This window comes from Arachis stenosperma, chromosome 10, assembly GCF_014773155.1.
Source record: "Arachis stenosperma cultivar V10309 chromosome 10, arast.V10309.gnm1.PFL2, whole genome shotgun sequence".
Classification (NCBI taxonomy): domain Eukaryota; kingdom Viridiplantae; phylum Streptophyta; class Magnoliopsida; order Fabales; family Fabaceae; genus Arachis; species Arachis stenosperma.
The window spans coordinates 14,722,573-14,737,775 of record NC_080386.1 but is presented as its reverse complement, the minus strand read 5'-3'; the positions used below and the strand labels follow the sequence as shown (position 1 = coordinate 14,737,775).

At 41.8% G+C, this 15,203-nt stretch overlaps 1 non-coding gene across 1 annotated transcript; it reads left to right on the top strand.

Annotated features, from left to right (window-relative positions):
* The first annotated feature begins 10,367 nt into the window (after positions 1-10,367).
* Positions 10,368-10,475, top strand: LOC130958928 (small nucleolar RNA R71). Its single transcript, XR_009078028.1, has one exon. It is a non-coding gene; the product is annotated as a small nucleolar RNA R71 (small nucleolar RNA).
* Positions 10,476-15,203: the final 4,728 nt, after the last annotated feature.

Genomic DNA, 15,203 nt, shown 5'->3' with positions numbered 1-15,203 from the left:
AAAAGAGTTCAAACTTGCAAGAATATAGATAATATGGGTGAACACATGTAATTGAACTTTTGAACCCTCACCGGATGTGTATCCGCTCTTATTCACTCAAGTGTTTAAGGGTCAATTCACTCAATTCTCTTCTAATCAAGCTTTCCAAAATTTGATTTTCTTCTAACAATCAACATTTATTCAATGCATGCATACATTCATCATGAGGTCTTTCATTTAGGTTGTAATGGGGTTAGGGTCAAGGTAAGATCATTTATGGTTAAGTGGACTATAATTTGAATCTTTGATTAGCATAGACTTTCACACCTAACCTATATAATGACCTATACAAATGCAAGCCATCCTAACTACCCATTCTTCACTTTTTCTTTCATACTCATGCATTCTTATTTGATTCATAACATCTATGCATTGATTCCCTTTTTATTGACTTCACTTTGGGGCATTTTGTCCCCTTCTTTATTATTTTCTTTCTTTTTCTTCTATATATATTTTTTTCTTTTTCTATTCTTTTATTTTTCTCATTTTTCACTTTTATTTTTTTTTTCTTTTCATTTTTTTTTCTTTTTTTTTCTTTTTTTTCTTTCAAACTATACATAAGAACATCAATGCATAAGGTCTATACATTTAATCAATACATGAATATGTACCCAATTCCTAAGCATGAAAGTGTACTACCCCTTTTTTATCCCATCCAATGTTCCCAAGCCTCACCAACTTTAATAATAAACACTCTCACTAGCCTAGGCTAATCAAAGATCCAAACAAGGACTTTTCATTGGTTTTCCGCCTTGGGCTTGTAATGTGCTAAAATAAGAACGAGTTGGTTAAGCATAGGCTCAAAATTGGCTAACAATGGAGAATAAAAGGTTGGCTATTTGGGTAAGTGGTTAATGAAGTGATGGCCTCAATCACACAAATGCGTAAATACAAGAAATAAATGGATATATAGAATCAAGCAAATCAAGGATCGCAATCATAGAAAGAGAACAATTTCACACAAGAATGGAAAATAAGTGGTTATAAAATGTAACCACATCAATAGGCTCAAGTCTCACAAGCTTGTGTTCTTAATTCAATACGTGCTTCACAAGGTATGAAATTCAAGCAAGTTTTCAAAAATTCACTTTCAATCAATTGGGTTAATGCCCTATATTTAAACTTCTTGAAAAATCTCAATGTTTAACTAAGCATTGTTGTGATTGAAAAGTTCAAAAAATTTTCTTAGTTCACCCTTTTCTTTTTCACTTAAAACCAATTTCTTATGTAAAAACGGGTGACTAAGTATTTGCAATTCAAAGTATGATTTCTAATCACAACCACAAACTAAAAAGAAAGGTATGCAAAAAATGTATAAAGAAAAATCCAACTAAAAGTATGAAATCTATCATCTAAAACATCCAAGGATATCCATAAGCATCAAAGTATCTAAAATCCAAAATAAATCCAAAATAAGTAGTAAAAGTATCAAGCAGTAAAAGTATCTAAAATAAACTCAAAATACATCGAATATACACAAAAGGTGTGCAAAGTGAGATAGCTAGAAAAGTGGCTAAAATGTTCACCGGTATCTAATGATGCCACCGGCTACCTCCCCACACTTAAGAACAAGCATCGTCCTCGATGCTAATCCTGAGGATCCGGGATAGGTACACCGGTAGGCTCTGGCTGTGGCGGTGGTACCGGCTGAGACTCCTGTGTCTGAGGTGGTACCTCCATATGTGCTGGCTCAGCCACATGAACACCCTCAGTCTGTAAATCGGCGTGCTCCTCCTCATGGGTCTCCTCATCAGAACCAGAAGACTCTGGTAAAGGTGGCAGCTCAAGGCCCTGGGCCACGAACATCTGGTCAATCCGATCCAGGCGACGCATGACCTGGCGCTGGCTGCGCTCCATGTACCGGAAGAGACGCTGAACTAACAGGTAAAGCGGCTGAGGTGCGGCTGCGGTGGATGCTCCTGCAGGGGCTGAGGATGACGAGGGTCCAGCTCCCTCAACTGCTGCTCTGGCTCGAGATCGACGACGCGAGGCGGGCCTCTCGTGCACCCAGGATCCCCACGGAATAGTAACTGGCTCCTTCTGAGGGAGCGGTGGAGGTGGTGATACATCATCCTGGTGCCACGGAACTCCGGCCCGCTGAATCATCTGAGTGACCAAGACCGGAAAAGGAAAGAGACCTCGGATGTGGGCCCTCCACATGAACCGCCTGATCAGCTGGGGGTAATAAACATCTCTCTCCTCCATCACACAGCTGATCAGGATCAACATAGCAACTGGGATCTCTGTGAAGTGAGTCGTGGGCATGACGTAATGAGCGAAGATCTGCTGCCAAGTCTTGGCCTCTCGGCTCAGATAACTAAAGTGCATCCCCTTGGGTGCCGTGTTATCGGCATTCATAACCCAAGGAGCATCCGGAGTAGCTACCACTGCCCTCAATGCCTCAAAATCAAAAGTCATGCAGTGAAGGTCTATCTCAGCCTGCATGAATGCATCAGTGTCACTGGTCCTAGGCCGACAAGTAAGGGCATCCTCTATGGCCTGCTCTGTGATGGGCACCTCAATCCCCCTAACGAGTACCGAATCAAGGGAGTGGCGGAAGAAATTGCAGTAGAACTCCTGTACCCAAGACCGGTTCACCCGGCTCAATTTCCTATCCAGAAAAGTCAAACCCATCCGGTCAATACGCTGGTGGATGATGTCGGCCAAATCTGATGGAATAAGCAGTTTCTTCTCAGTATTCAGATTCTTTGAATTGTAGCTTGGGAATCTGAGTTCACAATAGAGATTGGGGAATTTGACCGTATCCTGGGCCGATAGTAGTTGGTTTGCTTTATCTATGTCATTTAGAGGGTTCTGAGCATAGGCAAGTAATGAAGCAAAAGTGGGGTTTGGTGTTTTCTTCCTCTTTTTGGAAGATGATGCCTTTCCTTTCCCTTTATCCGACATCCTGAAAAATAGAATAAAATATAGGCATTTAAGCATTTAGCATGAAACGAGTAAAACATGTTCAGGATGTAAGGTAAATGGCAGGCAAACATGATGTGAATAGATTTTGAAACATGGATAGCAGGCTTTAAAACCAGGAATTCAATGTTTCAAACTATGTAACAATTCTAAAGGAATAGGCATGTTCATCATCATGACTCAAAGGAATGGTCAAATGGTTTAAAATGCAAGTAAGCGTGAAGTTGGTAAGTAAAGAAGTCAATGATTTGTACAAGTGAGATTATATTAGTGGTATGATGAGAAATGCACCTTTCAAGCACACAAATCATGTTTACAATGTTTATGTAAATCCCGGAAGTCGAAAATAACGAGAATTAGCCCAAATTCGTAATAAAGGTCAAAATGAGATTACATTTTCTTGAAAATTGGGCAGCATCTCGGCTTAAAATTGGACGTTCCCGGGTAGCAAAATAGCATAAACAGCAACAATACAGTATCAACCAATCATAGTAGCAATAATAAGGCATTCAGGCAGCACAAATTGCATACAGAGCAACTCAAAATTCGCACTTAGCAAACAAGCAAACAAACAGAAAATAAACACAAACGGAGCACTTATCAGGCCTAGAATCCTCTATCCAGCCCTAGCTACCTAACCGCAGTTATTTCTAACTAATCCTAATATACAACATCTGAATGCAGACTATCTAACAGGAAATTAAAGTAATTAACAGAATTGAAAAATTAATGAAAACGAAAATTGGAGCAGGAACCTGGAGCGGGGGAAAACCGAGAATGGAGAGGGAAATGGGACTGGGCAGGGCCGGCAGAATCAGAAGCTTGCACCGCCGCGGATGGTGGCGGTGAAGACGGCCGCGGCGGCGGTTCGGCCAGAGAGCAGAAGGGAGAGAGTGAATGGGCGTGGGCGTGAGGAGAGAGAGAGAGAGAGGGTTGGCCGTCCAGTGGCGGTTGCCGGCAGAGCAGCAGCGGCGGCCGAAGTGGGAGGAAGAAGGGAGGAATCGGAGATGGGGGGTGGTGACGGGGAGAAGAGGAGGGAGGAAAGGGAAGGTGGGGTAGCCGTGCGGTGGTGGTCGCCGGCAGAGCAGGGGTGAACGGAGGTTGGGGAGGAAGAGTTGCAGGAATGGAAATGGAGGTTGGGGAGGAAGAAGGGCGCGACTGCGCGACGCTCGTTGAGCGTTAGGGTTATCATCATTTTAAAACGACGCGGGCGCGCACCTTGCGCGTCCGCGTGCATTGATAACACTAGGGACCTACGCGCGCGTGGTGCGCGAAATTGTGAACAATACTTTTTCACAACTCAAATAATCCCCGGTAATGGCTCCAAGAACTTGGTGGCTCAATACCATGGCATTACACAACTTCGCACAACTAACCAGCAAGTGCACTGGGTCGTCCAAGTAATAAACCTTACGTGAGTAAGGGTCGATCCCACGGAGATTGTTAGTATTGAAGCAAGCTATGGTCATCTTGTAAATCTTAGTCAGGCAAACTCAGATGTATATGGTGATGAACGAAAATAACATAGAAGATAAGGATAGAGATACTTATGTATATCATTGGTGTAAGAGCTTCGGACAAGTGTATGAAGATGCCTTCCCTTCCGTCTCTCTGCTTTCCTAATGCCTTCATCCAATCCTTTCTTACTCCTTTCCATGGCAAGCTCGTGTAAGGTTTCACTGTTGTCAGCAGCTACCTCCCATCCGCGCAGTGAAAGCTAATGCACACACTCTGTCACAGTGCTGCCAATCACCGGTTTGGTTCCCTCCCCTACCGGAATAGAATAACTCTTTTGCGTCTGTCACTAACGCCCAGTAGGTTACAGGTTTGAAGCACGTCACAGTCATTCAATCATTGAATCCTACTCAGAATACCATAGACAAGGTTTAGACCTTCCGGATTCTCTTGAATGCCGCCATCAGGTCCTGCCTATACCACGAAGATTCCGAAGAATCCAAGAGATATTCACTAAGCCTCAGATGCTTGTAGAACAAGAATGGTTGTCAGTCACCTTGTTCATGGGTGAGAATGGTGATGGGCGTCAATCATCACCTTCATCATGTTGAAGAACAAGTGATATCTTGGATAAAGAACAAGCGGAATTGAATGGAAGAACAATAGTAATTGCATTAATACTCGAGGTACAGCAGAGCTCCACACCTTAATCTATGGTGTGTAGAAACTCCACCGTTGAAAATACATAAGCATAAGGTCTAGGCATGGCCGAATGGCCAGCCTCCCAATGATCTAAGATAGCATAAAACTCAAAGATAGCTACCAAGATCTGTGTCTAATACAATAGTAAAAGGTCCTACTTATAGAAAACTAGTACATAGATGAGTAAATGACATAAAAATCCACTTCCGGGCCCACTTGGTGTGTGCTTGGGCTGAGCAATGAAGAAATTTCGTGTAGAGACTCTCCTTGGAGTTAAACGCCAGCTTTTATGCCAGTTTGGGCGTTTAACTCCCATTTAGGTGCCAGTTCCGGCGTTTAACGCTGGAATTTCTGTAGGTGACTTTGAACGCCGGTTTGGGCCATCAAATCTTGGGCAAAGTATGGACTATCATATATTTCTGGAAAGCCCAGGATGTCTACTTTTCAACGCCGTTGAGAGCGCGCCAATTGGGCTTCTGTAGCTCCAGAAAATCCGCTTCGAGTGCAGGGAGGTCAGAATCCAACAGCATCTGCAGTCCTTTTGAGTCTCTGGATCAGATTTTTGCTCAGGTCCCTCAATTTCAGCCAGAAAATACCTGAAATCATAGAAAAACACACAAACTCATAGTAAAGTCCAGAAAAGTGAATTTTAACTAAAAACTAATAAAAATATACTAAAAACTAACTAGATCATATCAAAAACATACTAAAAACAATGCCAAAAAGTATACAAATTATCCGCTCATCACAACACCAAACTTAAATTGTTGCTTGTCCCCAAGCAACTAAAGATCAAATAAGATAAAAAGAAGAGAATATGCAATGAACTCCAAAAACATCTATGAAGATCAGTATTAATTAGATGAGCGGGGGCTTTTAACTTTTTGTCTCTGAATAATTTTGGCATCTCATTCTATCCCTTGTAATTCAGAATGATTGGCTTCTTTAGGAACTCAGAATCCGGATAGTGTTAATGATTCTCCTAGTGAAGTATGATGATTCTTGAACATAGCTATTTATTGAGTCTTGGCTGTGGCCCAAAGCACTCTGTCTTCCAGTATTACCACCGGATACATACATGCCACAGACACATAATTGGGTGAACCTTTTCAGATTGTGACTCAGCTTTGCTAAAGTCCCCAATTAGAGGTGTCCAGGGTTCTTAAGCACACTCTTATTTGCCTTGGATCACAACTTTATTTCTTTCTTTTTCTCTTTTTTTTTTTTTTTCGAAATTTTTTTTTTTTTTCGTTTGCTTTTTCTTGCTTCAAGAATCATTTTTAATGATTTTTCAGATCCTCAGTAACATGTCTCCTTTTTCATCATTCTTTCAAGAGCCAACATTCATGAACCACAAATTCAAGATACATATGCACTGTTTAAGCATACATTCAGAGAACAAAAATATTGCCACCACATCAAAATAATTAAACTATTATAAAATTCAAAATTCATGCAATTCTTCCTTTTTCAATTAAGCACATTTTTATTCAAGAAAGGTGATGGATTCATAGGACATTCATAACTTTAAGGCATAGACACTAAGACACTAATGATCACAAGACACAAACATGGATAACATAAAGCATAAAAATCGAAAAACAGAAGAATAAAGAACAAGGAAATCAAGGAACGGGTCCACCTTAGTGATGGCGGCTCTTTCTTGCTCTTGAAGATCCTATGGAGTGCTTGAGCTCCTCAATGTCTCTTCCTTGTCTTTGTTGCTCCTCCCTCATGATTCTTTGGTCTTCTCTAATTTCATGGAGGAGAATGGAGTGTTCTTGATGCTCCACCCTTAGTTGTCCCATGTTGGAACTCAATTCTCCTAGGGAGGTGTTTAGTTGCTCCCAATAGTTTTGTGGAGAAAAGTGCATCCCTTGAGGTATCTCAGGGATCTCATGATGAGAGGGGTCTCTTGTGTGCTCCATCCTTTTCTTGGTAATGGGCTTATCCTCATCAATGGTGATGTCTCCCTCTATGTCAACTCCAACTGAATAACAGAGGTGACAAATGAGGTGAGGAAAGGCTAACCTTGCCAAAGTGGAGGTCTTGTCCGCCACCTTGTAGAGTTCTTGGGCTATAACCTCATGAACTTCTATTTCTTCTCCAATCATGATGCTATGGATCATGATGGCCCGGTCTATGGTAACTTCGGACCGGTTGCTAGTGGGAATGATTGAGCGTTGTATGAACTCTAACCATCCTCTAGCCACGGGTTTGAGGTCATGCCTTCTTAATTGAACCGGCTTGCCTCTTGAATCTTGCTTCCATTGTGCGCCCTCTTCACATATGACTGTGAGGACTTGGTCCAACCTTTGATCAAAGTTGACCCTTCTAGTGTAAGGATGCTCATCTCCTTGCATCATAGGCAAGTTGAACGCCACCCTCACACTCTTCGGACTAAAATCCAAGTATTTCCCCCGAACCATAGTGAGATAATTCTTTGGATCCGGGTTCACACTTTGGTCATGGTTCTTGGTGATCCATGCATTGGCATAGAACTCTTGAACCATCAAGATTCCGACTTGTTGAATGGGGTTGGTAAGTACTTCCCAACCTCTTCTTCGGATCTCATGGCGGATCTCCGGATATTCACCCTTTTTTAGTGAAAAGGGGACTTCGGGGATCACCTTCTTCAAGGCCAAAACTTCATAGAAGTGGTCTTGATGCACCCTTGAGAGGAATCTATCCATCTCCCATGACTCGGAGGTGGAAGCCTTTGCCTTCCCTTTCCTCTTTTTAGAGGTTTCTCCGGCCTTGGATGCCATAAATGGTTATGAAAAAGCAACGCTTTTACCACACCAAACTTAAAATGTTTGCTCGTCCTCGAGTAAAAGAAGAAAGAAGAGAGTAGAAGAAGAAGAAATGAGGAAGAGGGAGATGGTGGTGTATTCGGCCAAGAAGGGTAAGAAAGGGTGTTTAGGTTGTGTGAAAATGAAGGGTTGGAGAAGGGTATTTATAGGAGAGAGGGGGGTAATGGTTCGGCCATGGAGGGTGGGTTTGGGAGGGAAAGTGGTTTGAATTTGAAGGGTGAGGTTGGTGGGGATTTATGAAGGATGGATGTGAGTGGTGAAGAGAAAGATGGGATTTGATGGGTGAAGGGTTTTTGGGGAAGAGGTATTGAGGTGATTGGTGAATGGGGGAAGAAGAGAGAGTGATGGTGGGGTCCTGTGGGTCCACAGATCCTGTGGTGTCAAGGAAAAGTCATCCCTGCACCAAATGTTGCTCAAAATCACGTTTTGAGCTATTTCTGGCGTTAAACGCCGGGCTGGTGCCCATTCCTGGCGTTTAACGCCAGGTTGTTTCCCTTTACTGGCGTTTAACGCCAGTCTGGTGCCCCTTTCTGGCGTTAAACGCCCAGAATGGTGCCAGACTGGGCGTTAAACGCCCAACAGCTAGCATTACTGGCGTTTGAACGCCAGCTTCTTCTTCTCCAGGGTGTGCTGTTTTTCTTCCTGTTTTTCATTCTATTTTTGCTTTTTTCATTGTTTTTGTGACTTCTTATGATCATCAACCTACAAAAAGATAAAATAACAAAAGAAAATAGTTAACTATAAAACATTGGGTTGCCTCCCAACAAGCGCTTCTTTAATGTCATTAGCTTGACAGAGGACTCTCATGGAGCCTCAGAAATGCTCAGAACCGTGTTGGAACCTCCCAACACCAAACTTAGAGTTTGAATGTGGGGGTTCTGTTTGGCTCTGTTTTGAGAGAAGCTCTTCATGCTTCTTCTCCATGATGACAGTGGGATATCCTTGGGCCTTAAACACCAAGGATTCTTCATTCACTTGAATGATCAACTCTCCTCTATCAACATCAATCACAGCCTTTGCTGTGGCTAGGAAGGGTCTGCCAAGGATGATGGATTCATCCATGCACTTCCCAATCTCTAGGACTATGAAATCAGTAGGAATGTAATGGTCTTCAACCTTAACCAGAACATCCTCTACAAGTCCATAGGCTTGTTTTCTTGAGTTGTCTGCCATCTCTAGTGAGATTTTTGCAGCTTGCACCTCAAAGATCCCTAATTTCTCCATTACAGAGAGGGGCATGAGGTTTACACTTGACCCCAAGTCACACAGGGCCTTCTTGAAGGTCATGGTGCCTATGGTACAAGGTATAGAAAACTTCCCAGGATCTTGCCTCTTTTGAGGCAATTGCTGCCTAGACAAGTTATCCAGTTCTTTGGTGAGCAAAGGGGGTTCATCCTCCCAAGTCTCATTTCCAAATAACCTGTCATTCAGCTTCATGATTGCTCCAAGGTATTTAGCAACTTGCTCCTCAGTGACATACTCCTCCTCTTCAGAGGAAGAATACTCATCAGAGCTCATGAAAGGCAGTAGTAAGTCCAAGGGAATCTCTATGGTCTCAGTTTGAGCCTCAGATTCCCAAGGTTCCTCATTGGGGAACTCATTGGAGGCCAGTGGACGTCCAGTGAGGCCTTCCTCAGTGGCGTTCACTGCCTCTTCTTCCTCCCAGAATTCGGCCATATTTATGGCTTTGCACTCTCCTTTTGGATTTTCTTCAGTGTTACTTGGGAGAGTGCTTGGGGGAAGTTCAGTAATTTTCTTGCTCAGCTGACCCACTTGTCCTTCCAAATTCCTAATGGAGGATCTAGTTTCAGTCATGAAACTTTGAGTGGTTTTGATTAGATCAGAGACCATGGTTGCTAAGTCAGAGGTATTCTGCTTAGAGCTCTCTGTCTGTTGCTGAGAAGATGATGGAAAAGGTTTACCATTGTTAAACCTGTTTCTTCCACCATTATTATTGAAACCTTGTTGAGGTCTCTCTTGATTCTTCCATGAGAGATTTGGGTGATTTCTCCATGAAGAATTATAGGTGTTACCATAGGGTTCTCCTAGGTAATTCACCTCTTCCATGGAAGGGTTCTCAGGATCATAGGCTTCTTCCTCAGATGAAGCATCCTTAGTACTGTTTGGTGCATTTTGCATCCCAGACAGACTTTGAGAAATCAGATTGACTTGTTGAGTCAATATTTTATTCTGAGCCAAAATGGCATTCAGAGTGTCAATCTCAAGAACTCCTTTCTTCTGACTAGTCCCATTGTTCACAGGATTCCTTTCAGAAGTGTACATGAATTAGTTATTTGCAACCATTTCAATCAATTCTTGAGCTTCTGTAGGCGTCTTCTTCAGATGAAGAGATCCTCCAGCAGAGCTATCCAAAGACATCTTGGATAGTTCAGAGAGACCATCATAGAAAATACCTATGATGCTCCATTCAGAAAGCATGTCTGAAGGACATCTTCTGATTAATTGTTTGTATCTTTCCCAAGCTTCATAGAGGGATTCTCCATCCTTCTGTCTGAAGGTTTGGACTTCCACTCTAAGCTTACTCCATCTTTGTGGTGGAAAGAACTTTGCCAAGAAGGCATTGACTAGCTTTTCCCAAGAGTCCAGGCTTTCTTTAGGTTGAGAATCCAACCATATTCTAGCTCTGTCTCTTACAGCAAAAGGGAATAGCATCAGTCTATAGACCTCAGGGTTAACCCCATTAGTCTTGACTGTGTCACAGATTTGCAAGAACTCAGCTAAAAACTGATGAGGATCTTCCATTGGAAGTCCATGAAACTTGCAATTCTGTTGCATTAGAGAAACTAATTGAGGCTTAAGCTCAAAGTTGTTTGCTCCAATGGCAGGGATAGAGATGCTTCTCCCATAGAAATCAGGAGTAGGTGCAGTAAAGTCACCCAGCACCTTCCTTGCATTGTTGGCATTGTTGTTGTTTTCGGCTGCCATGCGTTCTTCTTCCTTGAAGAATTCGGTCAGGTCCTCTAAAGAGAGTTGTGCCTTGGCTTCTCTTAGCTTTCGCTTTAAGGTCCTCTCAGGTTCAGGGTCAGCTTCAACAAGAATGCCTTTGTCTCTGCTCCTGCTCATATGAAAGAGAAGAGAAACAGAAAGTGTGGAATTCTCTATGTCACAGTATAGAGATTCCTTGAAATGTCAGAGGAAAAAAAGAAATAGAAAGAAGAAGGAGAAGAAGAATTCGAACTTTAATTAGATAAGGTTCGAATTGTGCATTTAGAATGAGTGGTACTCCATAAATAGAAGGATGTGGGAAGGAGGGAAGAGAATTTTCGAAAATTCATTAAAATATTTTGAAAACATTTTTGAAAAACATTAATTGATTTTCGAAATTAAAAGTGAAAAAGAAATCAAGCGATTTTTGAAAAAGATTTTGAAATTAGAAATTAAAAAAATTTGATTGAAAACTATTTTGAAAAAGATGTGGTTAAAAAGATTTAATTGAAAAGTTATGGTTTTAAAAAGATGTGATTGAGAAGATATGATTTGAAAACAATTTTAAAAGATATGATTTGAAAACAATTTGAAAAGATATGATTTGAAAACAATTTGAAAAGATATGATTTTTTTTTTAAAAAATATTAATGACTTGCCTAACAAGAAAAGATATGATTCAAACATAAAACCTTCCTCAACAGAAAAGGCAACAATTTTGAGATGTTCAATCAAATCATTAATTGTTAGTAAGTATCTTTTAAAAAGGAAAGAAATTGATTTTGAAAACATTTGATTGAAAAGATTTGATTTGAAAGATTTGATTTTGAAAAACTAAAAAAAATTGATTTGAAAACAAAATCTTCCCCCTAGCACCATCCTGGCGTTAAACGCCCAGAATGGTATACATTCTGGCGTTTAACGCCCAAAGTGCTACCTCTTTGGGCGTTAAACGCCCAACCAGGTGCCCTGGCTGGCGTTTAAACGCCAGTCTGCCTTCTTCACTGGGCATTTTTGAATGCTCAGCTTTTTCTGTGTAATTCCTCTGCAGTATGTTCTGAATCTTCAATTCTTTGTATCATTGACTTGAAAAGACACAAATTAAAAATATTTTTGGATTTTTAATAATCAAAATGCAAAAGGAATCAATTAACAATGCATGCAAGACACCAAACTTAGCAGTTTGTATACTACTGACACTAACAATATGAGAATGAATATGAGACACACAAAATGCTTCAAGTCAATAGAATTCAAAGATCAAAACAAAGAAATATATGCATGGATTCGAAAATTATAACAAAAACATGCATTTGACACCAAACTTAGGATGAGACACTAAACTTAAGCAAGAAACATCAAATATTTTTGGTCTTTTTATGATTTTGTAATTTTTTTTTTTTTCGAAAATTAAGTGAAAACATCAAAATTCTTAGTGAGAATTCCAGGAATCAGTGCAATGCTAGTCTAAGACTCCGGTCCAGGAATTAGACATGGCTTCACAGCCAGCCAAGCTTTCAAAGAAAGCTTCGGTCCAAAACACTAGACATGGCCAGAGGCCAGCCAAGCCTTAGCAAATCACTGCTCCAAAAGCAAGATTGATAAGAAATCAACAAGTTCTTGTGGTGATAAGTTGAAACCTCGGTCCAATGAGATTAGACATGGCTTCTCAGCCAGCCAGATTTCAACAAATCATCATGAAACTCTAGAATTCATCTTCAAGAATTTCGAAAAAAATAATACCTAATCTAAGCAACAAGATGAACCGTCAGTTGTCCAGCCTAAACAATCCCGGGCAATAACACCAAAAACTTGATGTTGTTGCCGGATCTTGGCACTGATGTTACCAAAAGCTTGCTCAAAACTTGAACAATCCCCGGCAACGGCGCCAAAAACTTGGTGCGCGAAATTGTGAACAATACTTTTTCACAACTCAAATAATCCCCGGTAATGGCTCCAAGAACTTGGTGGCTCAATACCATGGCATTACACAACTTCGCACAACTAACCAGCAAGTGCACTGGGTCGTCCAAGTAATAAACCTTACGTGAGTAAGGGTCGATCCCACGGAGATTGTTAGTATTGAAGCAAGCTATGGTCATCTTGTAAATCTTAGTCAGGCAAACTCAGATGTATATGGTGATGAACGAAAATAACATAGAAGATAAGGATAGAGATACTTATGTATATCATTGGTGTAAGAGCTTCGGACAAGTGTATGAAGATGCCTTCCCTTCCGTCTCTCTGCTTTCCTAATGCCTTCATCCAATCCTTTCTTACTCCTTTCCATGGCAAGCTCGTGTAAGGTTTCACTGTTGTCAGCAGCTACCTCCCATCCGCGCAGTGAAAGCTAATGCACACACTCTGTCACAGTGCTGCCAATCACCGGTTTGGTTCCCTCCCCTACCGGAATAGAATAACTCTTTTGCGTCTGTCACTAACGCCCAGTAGGTTACAGGTTTGAAGCACGTCACAGTCATTCAATCATTGAATCCTACTCAGAATACCACAGACAAGGTTTAGACCTTCCGGATTCTCTTGAATGCCGCCATCAGGTCCTGCCTATACCACGAAGATTCCGAAGAATCCAAGAGATATTCACTAAGCCTCAGATGCTTGTAGAACAAGAATGGTTGTCAGTCACCTTGTTCATGGGTGAGAATGGTGATGGGCGTCAATCATCACCTTCATCATGTTGAAGAACAAGTGATATCTTGGATAAAGAACAAGCGGAATTGAATGGAAGAACAATAGTAATTGCATTAATACTCGAGGTACAGCAGAGCTCCACACCTTAATCTATGGTGTGTAGAAACTCCACCGTTGAAAATACATAAGCATAAGGTCTAGGCATGGCCGAATGGCCAGCCTCCCAATGATCTAAGATAGCATAAAACTCAAAGATAGCTACCAAGATCTGTGTCTAATACAATAGTAAAAGGTCCTACTTATAGAAAACTAGTACATAGATGAGTAAATGACATAAAAATCCACTTCCGGGCCCACTTGGTGTGTGCTTGGGCTGAGCAATGAAGAAATTTCGTGTAGAGACTCTCCTTGGAGTTAAACGCCAGCTTTTATGCCAGTTTGGGCGTTTAACTCCCATTTAGGTGCCAGTTCCGGCGTTTAACGCTGGAATTTCTGTAGGTGACTTTGAACGCCGGTTTGGGCCATCAAATCTTGGGCAAAGTATGGACTATCATATATTGCTGGAAAGCCCAGGATGTCTACTTTCCAACGCCGTTGAGAACGCGCCAATTGGGATTCTGTAGCTCCAGAAAATCCGCTTCGAGTGCAGGGAGGTCAGAATCCAACAGCATCTGCAGTCCTTTTGAGTCTCTGGATCAGATTTTTGCTCAGGTCCCTCAATTTCAGCCAGAAAATACCTGAAATCACAGAAAAACACACAAACTCATAGTAAAGTCCAGAAAAGTGAATTTTAACTAAAAACTAATAAAAATATACTAAAAACTAACTAGATCATATCAAAAACATACTAAAAACAATGCCAAAAAGTATACAAATTATCCGCTCATCAGCGCGCGTACAGCGCGCTTAGGCGCGGAAGGTCGAAATGGGTAAAGACGCGTGCGCGTACCGTACGCGCACGCGTGAAAGGAGTTGGGCTGTAGGCTTAAGGTTGGCCCATAGGAGGCCTAACTCTCTGGTCAATGACCTGGAGGTCGCACTACTTAAGCCTGCGCGTACGCGGCATGTACGCGTCCGCGCGAGAGGAATTGGGCCAGGGGCTTAAGGGTGGCCCATAGCTGGCCTAACTCTCTGGGGCTTGGCGCAAGATCTTGCAGCAGCAATTCGACGCGTACGCGGCAGGTGCGCGTACGCGTGCTACTCCCTATGGTTGTATGGCGCGCACGCACGTAGTGCGCGTTAGCGTGAGGGGAATTGGGCTTGAGGCACAACGCTGGCCTAGGAGAGGCCCAACTCTCTGGAATATGGGTGATGATGCATCCGCTCATGGACGCGTGCGCGTGCAGTGTGCGCGCGCGTCCACCCCCCCTTTTTTTTTTTGTTTTGAAAGGATAATGCCTAAAAGCTTTACTTGCCCAAAAACTCCCCATGGTGCCTACAACTCCTTATTTAGTCAAAAACCTACACTTTTCTAAAATGCAAGTTGGTTTTGAGATTTATTCTATTTCTACTAATCACAACATACATGTCAATATTCTAGCTACTAATGTATACAAACAAGCTAATTATGATATGCAGACCTACCTACAATGGTAACTCAAATCACTTATTAAACAAGGTTAGAAGAGAGTGGAAAGAGTTTTTATTAGGTGTGCAGATGGTTATTCTAATATT